This window comes from Panthera tigris, chromosome D4, assembly GCF_018350195.1.
Source record: "Panthera tigris isolate Pti1 chromosome D4, P.tigris_Pti1_mat1.1, whole genome shotgun sequence".
NCBI classification, from domain to species: Eukaryota; Metazoa; Chordata; class Mammalia; order Carnivora; family Felidae; genus Panthera; species Panthera tigris.
In genome coordinates, this window is record NC_056672.1 from 68,367,322 (window position 1) to 68,384,805 (window position 17,484).

General features: G+C 43.1%; 1 long non-coding RNA gene across 1 annotated transcript in view; it reads right to left on the reverse strand.

Annotated features, from left to right (window-relative positions):
• Positions 1-408: 408 nt before the first annotated feature.
• Positions 409-17,484, reverse strand: part of LOC122233202 — a 198,973-nt gene continuing 181,897 nt past the window's right edge. Inside the window, exon 5 of the long non-coding RNA XR_006210710.1 lies at positions 409-490. This is a non-coding gene — a long non-coding RNA (uncharacterized LOC122233202). The remainder of the gene's footprint in view (positions 491-17,484) is intronic.

Here is a 17,484-nt window from a genome sequence, read left to right on the forward strand (position 1 = left end):
ATGGAAATGACCAGAGAAGAACATGTCAGTATCCACAGACCTCTGCAGACCACCCTACGCCCCTCAGCAAGAACAGTAGCTAGAGATTTTTCCCATAGTACTCAAAATTAGTAGAAAGAAGGGTTTTGGGTTTTAATTTTGTTTTTATGGAGCTATTTCTGCCTCTCAAGTTTACACTATTAAACTGGCCACGATGAATTTTTTTATAAGAAAGAACTCCTAAGTATAAAGAATTCCACTGACCTTCCCAGAGTGAGAGTTGTTCTCTGTGGTAAAGACTTGATTGGAGCCAGCTGTGACCAAGCTATTTCCTCATCGCTTGTCCTGCCATCAGTGAAAATTGTCCTTCCGTCAACTTCCCCTCGCCCCTCTTCACCTGAGCATTTCCACGAAGCTTACCTGTGTCGCAGGTGCTGTCACGGTGAGATGTCTCAGAACAACATCCAGGAGTTTAGAGGAGTGGCTGATGGTGATTTGCTCCCAGGATACCCTGTTAGTTTTAAAGAAATGATACTTCTTTATATAAGAAGACGGGATAGTTATTAGCTTTATGTCAATACCTAATCCCAATGCCTAAAAATCTAGTTGCTATCAATACGGTGATTTTAACAAAATCTCACGGTCATCAACTCGTTGTTTTTGTGACTCGGTATATTTTGTGATTCAGCCTCCATAACACATGCCTGCAGAGAGCTGCAGATGTTTTCAGACTTAGGTATCTTTTACCAGCCTGGGGCTTCCACTGATCTTACCACATTAGGGAAGGGTGTGAGCTACGATGCTGGAGGACCCATTGTGCCGAGGAACTGTTACAATAGATTAAACTACGGTTGGAATTGTTTAGGGCAGAACTTTTAAAAACCTTTAAAAAGTTTGAAACACAAGCTGTAGGAGATATTTTAAGGAAAAAAAATTCCATTATGTACTAACTTGGAGATATGGTACATAATTTTTATTTTGTCTTAGAGACTCATAATAAACTGTTCTGTCTGATTTTCTTTAAACATGGCATTTGCTTATACTTGTAATAACCATAGAGCCATGGTGCATATGTGTGTATGTGTAACAGTGCAAGAAATCTGCAATGAATGATTTTCTAATGTTTGCCTAAAAAAATGCAAGATGCAAGCCCACAACTGACGTACTGTCCTACGTGTGGATGTTCCATTCAGGTTGTGCTGCCTATTAGCTCTCTTTCTGATGGATTTTTCAAAGCTCAGGTAGTCCCTTGTAAGTTCATCTTCATGACCTTGTCCAGTCTCGCTACCTCCCATACCGCGGCATTTTCCTTCCTCATCAAATTGGTGGGAAGAATGTTCTAGGTTTTTTCCTCCTAGTCACCTTCCACTTGCTAGTTAATTGCACTGCACCATCCAGCAGGTCCCTATCACTGCTCTCTTGTTCCACAGAAAAGAAGCTGAGATGCCAATTCCAAAGATTCTTTTCCGGTGCCTTTACCTTTCTGAGCCAGTTGATAATGCTACAAAACGATTTAACTCTGGGAATGGTGTCTTCCTCAAGCTGTTAGGATATTAACCTACCTTTTCTTAGTATCTCAGCCATCCCTTCTCTGCTTCTATACATCCCACCTTCTTTCTCCCTCATCCAAACAATAAACGAGCTGCCTATTAAACATCTGTTATTCCCTTTATATATTTTATCTCATTTGACCTTCACAATGGAGGTTGGCAGTAGTGGCCCAATTTTAGTGTTGAGAAACCAAAGTTCAGAGAGCTCGAGATACCTGCTTAAGGTCACACAGCTAATGAGTGGCAGGATAAGAAACTGCATTTGTATTTGTCAAATTCCCAATTCTGTATTATTTTCTCTACTCCTGTATCTCAAACAAGGGTATGAGTGCCCTGGATGAGGGGGCGGGCAAAACTGTTGGCCAGTAAAATTGAATCTACTAGACTATACTGCTTAAGCATTGTGGGGAGAAAGTAAATACTTTAAAATATTTTCATGGCAAAGCAAACCAACCCATAATACGTGCTAAGCTACATATTTCAATTTTTTTTTTTCAACGTTTTTTTATTTATTTTTTTGGGACAGAGAGAGACAGAGCATGAATGGGGGAGGGGCAGAGAGAGAGGGAGACACAGAATCGGAAACAGGCTCCAGGCTCTGAGCTGCCAGCACAGAGCCTGACGTGGGGCTCGAACTCATGGACCGCGAGATCGTGACCTGGCTGAAGTCGGACGCTTAACCGACTGCGCCACCCAGGCGCCCCGCTAAGCTACATATTTCAAAAGAATTTTAAAGATGAAACTTGCAATTGCAATGAAAACTGCTTTTTGAGATAGCTTTGAGCCGAGCATCTGGATTCCCAAGGAGCTCAGTTTATTCTTCTTTACCAACCGGGCTACACCATGGAAAATATGCTTTGCTTATACCTTGTTACTCTTCATTGCAAGAACCACTACGTAGGGTTCTAAACTCAGCTCTCATCTCTAGATCTTCTTGTCGTGATTCTGTTCATCACCATGATTCTGTCTCTAGCTTCCATTCTCTTTCGACAGATGCCACCGATCCACCTATTCTTTGCTCCATGAGAGTTTTTCTGTACATCTATTAACTTACAGGACATCTCTATCTCTACACGTGTCCAGAAATAGCAAGCAAAGCATTTAAAAAATGAAATTCCTTGGGGAGCCTGGTTGGCTCGTTTGGTTAAACACCTGACTCTTGATTTCAGCTCAGGTCTTGATCTCATGGCTTGTGAGTTCAAGCCCCATGTCAAGCTCTGTGCTGACAGGGCAGAGCCTACTTAGGATTTTCTCTCCCCCTCTCTCTATGCTCATTCTCCATGAATTTTACTGCCGTTTTCCCAACCATTCATACTTGAAACACATTTGCCTTATCCTCACATTTGTAAAGTTTAAAACATCAGCTGTCTGGTGGCTGTCCTCCTTTTCCTTTGTGGCCACCCTGGGTCAGTCCCTCTTTAGTCCTTGTTTAGCTCAGTTGTTCTCAAACGGGCAATTTTGTCCCCCAAGGAACACTGGCAATGTCTGGAGACATTTTTGGTTGTCCCAGTTGGCATCTAGTAGGTAGAGGTCAGAGATGCCACTAAACATCTTACAATGCACAGGACTGCCCCTCTCCCCCAACATTGAGCTCCAACAGTCAAAAGTGTGGTTGGGAAATGTGGTCCTGGTCTATGAGAAAACTTTGCTCCTTGGGTTCCTTCTACCTGCTCCTGCTTCACTCTCCATTCAGCTTCCAGTACGGATCACTCCACCAGTGAATGACCAGTCCATGACTCCTAGTAAATCTTTAATCCTGTCATTCAAGAATCTCCAAGAGTTCTAGTCTTACTTGCCACTCCTTCCCGTCATAGCAGACACCATCACACCAGATATTCCCCTGGCCGCATCCTCTACTCTTGATGCCTTTATTTTCCTTCCCTCAGCCTCACCCTTCCTATCACTGCCTATCAAAGCCCTGTCCCTCTTTCCAGCCCAAATCCAAAGGCTACTTTACTTTCTGCAGCCTCTCCAGATTCTCCCAAAGGGGTTATGCCTTTCTCAACTCTTCTCTGGGTGGAATTCTGTCATCAGCAAGTTGTACGTCCTTGAGGACGGCACCTGGGCCCGGATGCTCACACTCGGATCACACACCATTGAGCCTCATCTGGCATGTTTCAGGATGGCAGTTGAGGAGGGAGAAGTGGAAGAAATGAGAAGGGAACAGACATTCATACAGAGAGGAACAGAGAGGAATATGAGGAGCAGAGGTGGCCCCATCACAGTGCTGACAACTGGTGGCTTGGCTTCATCGGCTTCTCCCGCCATCATCTTCCATTAAGGCATCTCTACAGCTCCTCCAATTTACTCTTCCTTCCCTCCCTCCCTCCCTCCCTCCCTCCCTTTCTTCTTCCCTTTCTCCTTTCCTCTTTCATTTCTTTTAGGACATTTGTTCTTGAATGGAGGATATTACTGCCAAAGGGATAAAAATTGCATCTTGGATGTGAAAGAAAAAAAAAAAAAAGAACTTAGGTATTCCCATGGTTTGTGGCCCCCAAAGCTCTACTCTACCCAAAGAAATCTTAAGAATTTCTCTCATTAGGGAAAATTTACATCTTAATTTGTGTTTTCTCTTTGTTGGGGATTGGTGGTGATAATTTTTTTTTTAAGTGGAGAAATGATGATTTAGAATAAAGTAAAGAGTGGGGCACCTGGGGTGGTTCAGTCAGTTAAGCGTCTGACTCTTGACCTTGGCTTAGGTCATGGTCTCGGGATTTACAGTTTCAAGACCAGCATCGGGCTCTGTACTGGCAGCATGGAGCCTGCTTGGGATTCTGTCTCTCCTTCTCCCTGCCCCTCCCTCTCTTTCTCCCTCTCTCTCAAAATAAATAAATAAACTTAAAAAATTAAAAAAAATTAAAAAATAAAGTAAAAGTGGCTTTATATACACATGCTTATAATTTTTAAAACCCATGGAAAAATTAAAAAAATAGAACTACGCTATGACCCAGCAATTGCACCACTAGGAATTTATCCAAAGGATACAAAAACGTTTATTCAAAGGGGCATATGCATCCCAATGTTTATAGCAGCACTATCAACAGCCAAATTATGGAAAGAGACCAAATGTCCATTGACTGATGAGTGGATAAAGATGTGGTATATACATATAATGGAATACTACTCAGTGATGAAAAAGAATGAAGTCTTGCCATTTGCAACAATGTGGATGTAACTAGAGGGTATTATGCTAAGTGAAATAAGTCATCAGAGAAAGACAGATATCATATGATATCACTCATATGTGGAATTTGAGCAACTCAACAGATGGAACACAGGTGAAGGGAAGGAAAAATAAGATAAAAACAGAGAGGGAGGCAAACCCTAAGAGACTCTTAAATACAGAGAACAAACTGAGGGTTGCTGGAGGAGTTAAATGGGTGATGGGCATTAAGGAGGGCGCTTCTCAGGATGAGCACTGGACGTCATACGTCAGAGATGAATCACTGGGTTCTACTCCTGAAGCCTCGAATTTAAGTAAATAACAATAAAATAAAATATTAAATCCTTTCATTTGTGAATCGTTAAAGAAAATACAAAGTACTTCAAATTTGGTTGTGATTTTCTCACATGTTACTTTCTCCATTTTGTCTATAAGGAAAATGATGCTCAGAGAAATTAGGTACATTAATTCATCCCAGGTTGTTCAGGTTTAAGAGAACCGGTTCAAGAAAGCACTTAAGAGCAAGACTGGCACATGCTTCACACAATGACATTAGCTACTGGTATAAGCTGCACCAGCACCAGCTCCACTGTTACTGTTTTTACAATGTCCCATTTCTGTAATCAGGTACTAAGAGTGAGTTCACACTCTATAGATGAGGTAGGAAGTCACCACAGGCTGCATAATTGCAAACTATGGTAAGTGCAGCGAACTAGGAGAGTGTGTAACAGGAGGAACTGAGTTAGTGGTAGGGAAGAGGGGGCAGGAGGAATGAGGAAGGCCCTCAAGGGCAAAGATAATGAGCTAAGATCTGAAGCATGAGTTGAGTTCAGTGGGTGAATTAGGATGTGAGAAGTATTCCCTGGGGAGGACCAAAGTCTCTCAAGGCTTCAGAGCAGAAAGAAACATGGAGTATTTGAAAGATAGAAACACCAGTGTGACCGGAGCCCAGACAGCAAAGCAACAAGTGGCTCAGGATGAGTCTGTGGAGGTATGCTGGACCCTGGAGGCCGTAGCAAGAGATTCCATTTTATCCCAAGATAAATTGGAGCTGTTGAAGGGTTTTAAGTAAGGGACTGACATGCTGTGACTTCTAAGGTGATATCAGTGGGGATGAAGAGTGTGCAAACTTGAAGATATTCAGAAGGCAAAATCTGTAAGGGTGGATTACATGAAGAGTGAGAGGGAGGTGTTGAGGACAAGCCATGGGCTTTGCGTTTGGACAACTGCATGGATGGTGGTAACATATCAGAGGTCACCTAGTTAGTAAGCAGCAAAGGCAGGCCTATGACCCAACCTATGATCCAAGGCTTAGGTCAATGACCTATAACAGCATATCTCAGCCTGTTCGCAGTGGCTGTGGTTGACCTACATCTGCCCCATTTCCTGTTGAAGCATTATACCCTTGGATATGGACCTTATAGAAATGTTCTTCCCAAAGTGGAAGCTTCTAATAACCTTGGACTTGGAGTTAGGGGAGCTGGATTAAAATTTCTGTAGCATGGACAGGCCACTCAGAATTGTTGAGCTGACACCCTCATTTTGTGAAACACAGATGGTCAAAGTACCCACTTCAAAGGTTAGTGCTGGGGACCAGGTGGTGGAAGGGAGCCAGTCTAATGTGTACATTTGAACTTAAAGTCTGGGCACTGAATTCCATTCTACTCCTCAAGTTATGGTTGTATCTTTTTCTCTATGGTTTGTTCTTGTGACATATGGGCCAAGAAGAGCTTTTGGTTGGGCCAAGATATTTTTGTTCCGGAGTCCCAGGTGAAGTCAGTTGCAATTTCCTGCATGTTAGAGGCTCAAGAAATGTGTGCTGCAAATGTGGTGTGGTGGCCCCCATCACCAGGTGGGCCACCAAGTTGTGTTTGAGGTCCAGAAATAAAACACCATAGTTGGTTAGGAGCCAAAGTAAGGCAGATAATCTCAAAGTTACAATGTGTCAGAGTCACCTGTAATGGCTTTTTAAGAACACAGATTCCTGGGTCCTACCACACTAGATATCATAATTTTGTAAGCCAGCAGGTGGCCAAAGAATTGAATTTTCATAAACTCGTGAGGTGAAACTAAGCCTGGTCACGTGAGTGCTGCCCTGAAAGAAACATGAGCCTGGAGTGTACCGATTTGGTTGGGATTCTTTGGGGCAGAAACCCTGTCTGGTTCCCCACACCATGGTCTAGTAGGGTGTTAAACAAACATTTGAGCTAAGTTGAATAAACATAGAGTTTTGTCAAATTGAATTACTGTACCCTGCTTTATTTTTCTTCCCATCCATCCCAAGTCAAATGTTGACAAATCTGCTATGATTTTAGGAACAATGGATTTTAGACAGAGGGGTAAAGTTCAGGAAAATGTGTGTGTGTGTGTGTGTGTGTGTGTGTGTGTGTGTGTGTCTAGTTATGGAAATTCCACAGTGCTACCAAGCAAGTTAAAAGGATTTGGGATTCCCGTCCATGAGGACCTGCTGCTGATGGGACTCCATTCCCATTCCATCTCTACCATTCACTGGAAGTTTTCATGGAGACACAGAATTAAAAGTAAATGAGGCCAGGTCCAGGTTGAACAAGGCACATATCTCACCTGTGATGCATTCTTCCTGGGAGCAGGTGGCCAAACCCTGGAGCCCCCCTTATGCCCTGAGGGCAGCATTGTGGGGGCTGTCTGGCTTCTTCCTGACCACATAGGATTCCATTCTCTCCCCTGTGCAGCAGCCCATCCTCACATCTCCCTCCCTCCAGTATTGAAATATTTTACGAATTGTGAAGTTAAATGTTTTAATAGCTGGGACAGAACAACCCACCGGGCTTGCTTTACTGCCACCACAGGCATGGCCTCTGACCAGCTTTCCTATATAACACAAGTCCTCATACATATTTGAAAAGCAAAACTTAAATCATGTACTTGGTAGACATATGATTTCAAAATACCATGTACAAGAGGATGTACTTACAGGAAACACAGGGTAAAGAGCAAAAGGGTCTTGGAAAGGACAAGGCAGGTAACTGTAGTGACTAGTTGTTTTTTTTTTTTTCTTTATCATAACTAAGCTACCCACTAATGTTGATTCCTGTCACCTAACCCTTTATTCTCACAATCGCTGTCCCACTTCTTTCTTCCAGACTGGTTCATGCTTTCTGAAGGAACCTGATTTTGCCTGTAACTTTTAATTGATCATGGGGTCAATGTCAGCCTTTGGAAGGCCACCGGATGGACAGGAAGAAATTGGGAGCAGATGGAAGAACAAGGTTTGAATCCTGGATTCCCTACATGAGTGATCGTGGGTGAAATCTTCCACCCTAAAAAATACCTATGTCATGCTCTATGCCCTCCTAGAAGTGGAGTGAACATCAGGGCAAGAAGAGTTTAGAACTAAGTCCATGATGCAGAGGGCATTATAGGCCTGTCTTTTATTAGGGCAGGCCTTATGAGCAGGATGTAGCCTTGCTGGCTTAAAGGAGATGCTTGCTAAGGTTTATTTTAGCACCCGAATTCCTCTTCCCCCTTTAAACATGTTGAGTTTTAAAAACGTGTTTGTTTTTCTTATTTGTATTCTGTAACTTTATAATGTACTCCACTGTATCTCTGAAAGCTCTTTATAAAGAGATTGTTGGATGGGTAACTCATATATATGTGGAAAGCCACTTCATGCAGTTGACAGTTAGTGAGTCCTAGCCTAAGTGGAAGGCACACCAATGATAATAATTTTTTTTATATGATGTCACCCCTTGCATTCTGAGAGAGACTTGGTTCCCCAAACAGTTACTCAGCAGAAATCTCCTGTTGTTCTAAAATATGATCAGTTTCTGGATGAATATCAAGCAGTTCTGAGATGCCATGGAGACAACAAGGCCATCAACCACTTTTCTTGAAAGTACAGTCCATCTCCATCTGCCCACCTCCCCAGATTCCTTGTCTGAATCGAGTCTATGCTCAGAACACATGCTCTCTTTTTTTTAGAATGTGCTTTGGAACATCAATGCTTTAGGAAAAGAATAACTGATCTCCCAAAGGTCCAGGCTATTACTCAGTGGTCCTATTTGCCAGAGAGTTTAGGCTGAAGAACATTCTGGGCTCCACCCAACCCCACATAGTAAGAAATGCATTCTCATACAGGACGAAGGGAAGGTATGTTATCAGACCAGATTTTACCATTTAGGAGGAAACCAATGATTTAACCCAGACAGTGTGACCAAAGGAAAGAAACTACTACTCTATCAACCTATAAACCCTATTTCTGACATTCCAGCACCAGCCATATTATTCAAACATCCAGATTCCTAAGAGTGCTCAAGTTTGGCCTAGAATATGAGTCATTTATTGAGAAGTACTGCGTACCTTATGCTGCATTAGGCACAAAGAAAAATGAGAAAACATATATGAAGTGCCTTCGAATAGTTTCAGGTTCTGAGGAGCCTAGCTGGCTCAGTTGGTTGAGTGTCCCACTCTTGATCTCGGTCCAGGTTGTGATCTCATGGTTCGTGAGTTTGAGCCCTGCATTGGGCTCTGTGCTCTCTCTCGCTCTCTCTCTCTCTCTCCAAAAATAAATAAGTAAACATTAAAAAAAAGAATGGTTTCAGGTTCTGGAACACAGCAATTGTTTAAAAGTGGTATTGTTGTTGTCGTCATTGTTGTTTATTGTCATTGTTGCTGTTAGGTGTCATTGTCCCTGGGCAAGTTCTGTATCTTGTACCAGTAGTGTTTGACATCACTGATTACCCCCTTCTTAAACCTCTGTCCTCTTAGATTCTCCTCCCACTTCTTGAACCATAACTTGTTTCATTTGCTTTTATAAGAGATATGTTATCTAATTTATCCATTGATCTATCTATCTCCCACATATTATTCCCATCTTTTCTCTCTGGCTTTGCTGTAATCTAGTCTGGTGAAGAGCAGAGACTTCTTTAATCTTCCCTTCTCTCTAGTCTATAAGACCCTTAGGGCAGGGACTAAGACCTATATGCCTGCATGTGCCCAGAGTCTGAAAGGAGCTCGGTAAGTATCTGCCAAGTACATATGTGACCAATGGATCAATAAATGAATGAATGAACTTAATCTTTTCACCATTAGTCTTTCCCTCTCCAGCTAGTCATGCCCACTGCAGGCAAAGCTACCTCCTGAAAATTCCATCTTTACCCATTTATTTCTTGCTCAAAAATATAAGTGTCTCTCCTTTACTCTACAGGCCAGCTTTCAAGCCACCCCCATCCTGTTATCTTGCTCTAATGTCCTGTCCAATGTCACCTCCTACTCTTGATTGCCTAAATCCTGGGGCCAGGCAGGTAGGGGTCCTCTCAGGCACTGAATTTTTGTGTACGCACTCTTTCCAGATCCCTGCTTATGGCTTTATAGCCTTTTTCTCTGCCTATCAAAATGTGGCCCATCCTTCAATGCCCACTTATCAGGTCTTTGTAACGATAGAGCCCACACAGATACAGCCCCTTCTCAGGACTTCCCACATCCACACTGCCTCTGGTTGGCTTCTCATCAAATGCTGCCCTGTATTATTAGTGGCAGTCAATTCATAAGGCGTTGATAGTAGATGCCTTATGTTTCTTTTGCATCTGGACCATTGTTAAGGAGTCTTGTCAAGGTAGTCCTATCAGAGTGCACCAAATGCAGCATGAATTTTACAGAAGAGAATTCTATAAAACGTAAAGCTGAGCTTGGCCCTTCCGTTCCCATTGAATCACTAAATTTACTACTTTGGATATGGAGCAGAACATAGTGAAGTCTTTGGGTCTCCAGTGTATCTTGCATAACACATAGATCCTAATGACGGTGATAGAAGTGGTAACAGGTAACATATTTGAGTACTTGTTCTGTGTGCAAGGCCCCGTGCCGAGGATCTTAATATTTTAATTTCATCATAAAAAATCCTTAGAAATATATTCTATTATCCCACTCTACAGATGAGGCAATGAACCAAAGCTTCAAACATTTCTCAAGCCCATTTTTCAAGTCTCAGTCATAGACTTGGGCTCATGCCCAGTGCTAGATTCTGAAGATAAAGAGATGAATCAGGCTCAGTCTCTATCCTCAAAGAGTTTACAGACTAGAAGGGAAGAGGAAAAAAAACAACAACTATGATTCGGTTTAATAACTGCAATATCAGAATTAGTATTAACCTTTCCTCTATTAAACGAAGGCAGTGACCAACTCTGTCCAATGTCCAAACAATGCTTTACAAATAATGTCAGTACTTAACTTCTGTAGTGTTTATCCTAATAACCTATAACCCTATTTTAGTATGAGAAAACATCAGCAAATTTCAGTAGGATATTATAGAATATACCTGACCACCAGTAGTCTAACCTATTAAGCTAATTAAAAACAAAGAAAGCCTGAGGGATTCACAGCCGAGAGGAAACTAAGGAGACATGATTACAAAATGTAATGTGGTGTCCTGGATGGGGTCCTGGACAGAAAATGGATATTTTATTTTATTTTATTTTATTTTATTTTATTTTTTAACATTTATTTACTTGAAAGGGAGAGGGCTAGAGAGAGAGAGAGAGAGGGAGAGAGAGAGAGTGGGGAAGGGGTAGAGAAAGAGGGAGAGAGAGAATCCCAAGCAGACTCCACATTGTAAGTGCAGAGCCTGATGCAGGGATCAATCTCACAAAATCATGACCTGAGCTGAAATCAAGAGTCAGATGCTTAACCAACTGAGCCACCCAAATGGCCTAAAAATGGATATTTGAGGTAAAATCTGAATAAGGTACGGACCTTAGTTAACAATGCACCAATACTGGTTTATGACATGTAACAAATGAACCACGCTAATATAAGATGCTCACAAGGAAACTAACTATGAGGTATATAGGCACTCTCTGCACTATCTTCCCAATTTTTCCGTAAATCCAAAACTGTTCTCAAACATAAAGTCTACCAAAAAATAATAATGTTAACCCTTACAATAAGGGTCGTGAGCGACTGTCAGGATAGTGGGGCTGGTCAGGCGGGGAATCTGAGCGAAGGAGCGCGTTTGTGCTGGGAGGCGAAGAGGGGAAGAGGGTGAGCTTGGTTTTGGAGACATTGTCCTGGAGAGTATTGGTAGCAAGTCTGCATGTCCAACAGCAGCTGAGGAGCTTGATTCGGAGTCTAGGGGAATGGGAGAGGAAGACCTGGGTTGAAGACACACACTTGGGAGTCATCATGCAAGGAGGTGGTAGTGGAAGCATTTGATGCCCTAAACACCATTTTGGAGATCGGCAGCCACAGCAAGTCTGTTATTACCGTGTGATGGATGAGCAGGGGGAGACTGAGGGGGGAGTCAGTTTGATTATAAGTGCAGAGCAGCTGGAGCCTTTCATCGTCGGGGGAGCCAAATCATCCTTGTGGGCACAGACGCTGTGTTTTTTTGTTTTTGTTTTTGTTTTTTTTAATTCTGGAAGGCATTTCCTGAGGCGAACTCTGGATATGATGATTATGCTTGTTAGTAAGTTGATCTCGCCTCAACTGCATGGACAGGGATCCCACCACAGAATGCTTCCTTGTTATTCGATACATTGGCTTTCTTTAGGAAAGAAACATTTTAATTCTTTCTTCTAGAGTAGGTGTAGCGTAATTGTGTGAGATGAAACTATTCTGATAACCATCTCTCTTGAGGACACAGCACCTCAGTCGTTTTAAAACCTAAGTTAATTAGATATCTGATGTTAACAAAAGCTTCCATTAAAAAAAAAATGCTGCACCCCCCCAGACTCCTGCTATAGCAGAGGAATCAATGTTAAGTACAGCTTTTATCATCAAACTGGCACTTTTGTACGGTTAATCATAGATGTCTGCGGCCTCTGAGATGAAGGAGGCAACCCCCCCACCCCAGTTCTTACCCCCAAGGATGAAAGACCCATCACTGTGGTAAAATCTGTGTTTTTCACATGGCAATCCTAGTGAGCTGGGTCTTTCGTGCACTAAGATTAACTTTGCTTGGCATTCAAGGACGGTCTAGTTTGTAGAAAAAGGAAAAGAAACATAAGAGAGATAGTCTTAATTAAATCTAAGGTAAGAATGAAAGAACGTGCAGAATGTTTTATCTAGAAACTTGGCAAAATGAGCAGTCTCCTAGAAATGCTCCTAGCAATGGATTCTCAGAAATTTAGAGTCTTCTGACTAAAAGCAAATGAAGTAGAAAGGACTGCCATATACTCTATAAATCCTCCCCGAACACCCAAGCATGTACAAGCACGTGTGCATGCTAACATACACACCCCCTTTGGACATCCAAGTTGGGCAAATAAATGCAAGGGCGATTTCGTTAACTCTCTTTAGTTCAGAGAAAGAGTTGGTAGCTGGAAAGGCTGCCGGGCAGCTTCAGCTCCAGGCAGAGGACAGACTGGGATCTGTGGCCACCAGCAGCCTATGTCTGAGCTCCTGCTCTGCTACTCACAGGCCCTATAATCTCAAGTGTGCTGGCTAGCTCCTCAGAGTCTCGGGCTCCTTCTTTAAGAAATGGGGATAAAGATGAGCATCTCAGTTCAACTGAATGTCTTCCAAGTGTCAGGCACTGTGCTGGGGATATAGTGGTGAACAAGAAAAACGCAATCGCCCCTTCCCGAGATAGACAACTTTCAAGGGAGGTTGCTGTGAGTATCCAGACATATTCAGCGTGCATGTGGTTTGGTGCCTGGTCATTGAGTACACAAGGTTGCCGTACTTTTCTCCCACCCCAAACTGAGTGGTTGCATTTGAGTAAAAGGACAGCCTAACTACAGGACATTTAGGAGCACTAGGACTTAAGTGTATTAGTTTATGGAGCCTCAAAAGCCTTCGATAGCAAACACGTTGAAAAGGCAATGGGCTTTGGAGCCATAAAGAGCTGGCCCCCAAATCTTTGCGTTGTCCTTCACTATCTGTACGACATCGTGAAATCTGTATCATCTCTTCGAAGCTAAATTTCCCCATTTGTAAACTAGAGTTATCGTTAGAGATGCTTACCTGAGGCTTATGTAATAGGTGATAAAGGAAATCTTATATATGAAAATGGCTTGTTTCAGGGCAAAGTGATACCCACGTGTTGGTTACTATGGAGTACTTTCATTATTATTAATGAGAAAACACCAGCTACAACAGCCTCTGCCATGTGGTGCCTTTGGGGCTGGTGTTCTGGACTGAGATACTACAGCAGTGACGTCAACACATTTCACAGGCATTAGAATGACATCCCATCACTGGAAGGGTTTGTAAATAAAGCCTTGACCTAATTAGGAGCAGATCCAAGGACTGCGACTTTCTTCTGAGTAACAGCAGCACAGACCATGGCGCAGGGAGAAAGCTTGGGAATGGCTTTTCCAAAGAGCCCATGAGCTCTGTTGGTAGTGCTTCACATCCACTGTGGCTCCCACTTGCTCTCCTTCTCAGTTGACTCGCTCCCTCTCCATTTCAAGGATTGAGGGGAAAGCATTTAAGAAACACAAGTGTATATCATTCTCAGAAACTGGTACCCCTCACCAGTAGTCAACCAGTGCATTCCAATCGGAGGCCAATTTCTCTTGGGTCTTATATTCCAAGATGAATCCCAGGCTCGAGTGAGGACCCACTTGAAGAACATTCGTGATCTCTGCAAACTAGCATTTTAATCCTGATAGTCCTGGAGACGTGAGCCAGTCAGGAAGGTCAGCTTTGCATTTTCCTTCAAGAGGCTATGGAATTCTCATGCCAACATACTCTTGGAGAGTATCTCAGATGTTCCAGAGTTTTCAGTGAGCTTGTAGGAATCCTCCTGTACTAAAAGGATATAGTAGATCTCACCAGTTTGTTATGCCAAACTACCATAGTTTTATGAACTCATCGGTTTCATACCCCCATACTTTTGCACATGTTTTCACTTTGTGTGGAGGGCCTATTTCACCTGTGTCTGCCTATCCATTTCTGTTAAGCCTTTAAAACCTAATTCAAGAGTCCCTCTGTGAAGACAGCCCTGATTCTCACCCTCTCTCCACTCCACCAACAGACCTGGCTTCAAATCCCAGGACTTGGCCCATTTAGTGAGTTCGTAAGAACTGATTATTGTTTTCTCAAATTCTTGGAGTTGACCTGGTTTCTTCTCTAGTCTCTGATAATTACACTAAGTGCAATATGGGATGCTGGAAATCAACTATGCAGTTGTGAAACCTTTGATTTGAAGCAAGATTCTAGGTTGCTCAAAGCGAGTTATGTAAGATTTGCATTATGCAACAGGCAGGAGGACCTCACCGTGAGCAGAGATTTGGAGGCATTTCTGGTATAGCAGCACCTCTGCCTCATTTCCACGGAGGCCATCACATCTCCCAGCCTCAGCACAGTCCCTGACCCAAAGCAGGCACTCAACACAAATGTGCCATTTCTGGGGGCCAAGAAAGCAAGCTCAGAGAGGGAGGGAGGATCCTGGGACTCCTCTCTATGAGGCTTAGTGACCCACTTACAGATCCCATCTTGGCTGCCCTGGAAACATTTCCCCACTTTAAGATAGTAATCAGGACAGGGAGGCAGTCTCCTTATTGATGATGAGGCTGCCTTGATTGTGAGGTAGGCGTTTGGGTGAAAGATGCCACCAGAGCTCGAAGTAGTCATTATTACTAATCAAAGGTGGGTTTTTTGATAGTATGCAAAACATTGTGTAATATTCTTGGAAAACTATAACCATTCCATAATAATTCCTTCTACTTTTTCTATTTGGATATCCTTCTGCCAAAGATTTCTGCCAGAAGATTTCTGAACCGAGAGAGAGAGAGAGAGAGAGAGAGAGAGAGAGAGAGAGAGAGAGAGAGAGATTGAGAACTAAGACCCCCACACAGCAAGCCAGGCTAAGGCCATCATTGCTGCTTGGAGATGTGGAGCAGTTGTTGGGCCATGGTTTTTAATCCCTCTCAGCCCCTCCCAGTGCTTCCCTCCCCAGGAGGCCTTTCTTTACCTTCAACCAGAGATGGCCTCTCTTCCTCCACACCTTGTCTTCCTGAAGACGCTCCATAGCTGTTTATATGTCTTAATATTCTTAGTAAATGAAGGGATCCTTAATTTTGGAGACTGTGGCCACATGAGTTGGTGGAAAGAACATACACTCTGGAGATAAACAAGCTTGTGTTCAAATTTTCATGTCACTGGTTAGCTGTGGGATATTAAATAAGCTACTTAACCTTTCTGACTCGGTTTCATCATCTCTGAAACAGGGATGACACAGCCTACTTTGCAAGTTAGTTGTGACAACAGAGTAAGACAATGTGAATGAAGGGCTCTGCACACAGCTTAGTGCTCTGGGATCAGACAGCCTCCCCACTAACTAGCTGGTCATTCCTGTCAAGGTATTTAACTTCTAAGCCTCAGGTTCCCCTTCTGTAATAGAGGGCCAACAGAGCCCTCCTCATAAAGTTTTGAAAGGATTAAATGAGTGAATAAATAGAAAAAGCTTAGCACAGAAAGTGACATGAAGAGAATGCTTGTTAAGCGCTGGCTATTATCAGTGCATCCATTTCGTATCCTTCCGTCCCACCTTGATCTTCTGAAGCATCTGGCACAATGCCTGGCAGAGGCGATAGATATGGCTGAACGGAAATGATGTCACGTTGCATGGCTCACCACATGATCACTTGAGCGTTCATTTCCCCTGTTCCAGTGTTTTATAGTGTCAAGGATTTTTCTTAGTTTTTCCTTGAAATCAATTTCCATATCTAAAAGGAAGTCCTCAGCTAAAATGTCAAGATTTAGAAAGTTTAGAAAAGAAGGGAAATAAAGGTTATGATTGAACACACAGGAGAGAGACAGAAAAGTAGAGAGAGGAGGAGGAGGAGGAGGAGGAGGAGGAGGAAGAGGAGGAGAAGGGAAGTGGCTAAAAGGTGAAGGAACAGAGACCATTCTGGAAGAGTAATAAACATTTGGCAAGATGACTGCTAGATTAATCCTGCCCAGATCACTATGCTCCTCTTACACTCATATGTCTCGGATTTTGGAGATATGGTCACTGCCCCTAGGCTGTAATGGTGGTTAGAAGATGGTTGGCAGCTGGCACATTCCTTACCGGGAAGGTTTGGCATCTAGGAATCTTCCACCAGGATGGATCCAGCCCCACAAGCATTGCTTGTAAGAAGCCCAGTGAAGTCCCTGCTAGCCCCTCAACTCGGTGGCCACAATGGCTCAGAGCACGCTTCTTCAGAAACGAAGTGTGGAATTCTTAGTCAAAATCGTTGGGGGACATGGCCCGGATCCTTCACACTCAGTCTGGCAGCAGAGTCCAATCAAAGGCAATTGCCAGGCCGCGGCCACACTGGTCTTGGCCAGCTCCCTCTGCTTCCAATGAGTCAAGCACACAGGCTGCAGACTGACTTACAGCCCTGGGTCTTTGTTGCAATTAGAGCATGTAATTGGAAAATCCAAGATGATTCTATTCGGGAGAATTCTCTTTTCACCAAATCCCCAAACAATTCTTAGAAACCATCAAAAAATCCAGAAATCCATGCCTGCAGCTGTTTGCTTGTTTGTTTGTCATCTGAGAACAGTCTCTGGGGAGCATGGGCTAGGAAGAGAACAATGCCACTCTATAGAGCTTTTATTCCTGGATGTAAAGAGAAATCTGCACCTACCCTGGAAGGGTCTTCATGGTCAGGGACATAAAACATTCACCCAGGAGGTTTCATCATACCAGAGCTTTCTACCAAAATGTTAGGTAACTCCTTTGGCCCACCACCAGACCACATACCATTTCCTCGAGGATCCCACAGGAGATATGACCTACTCATCCACACGTGATGGCTCCAGATTTTTGGAAATCATGCTTTAGAGTAAAAAGCAGTTTCGCTTTTCCAAACCTTGCTAGTA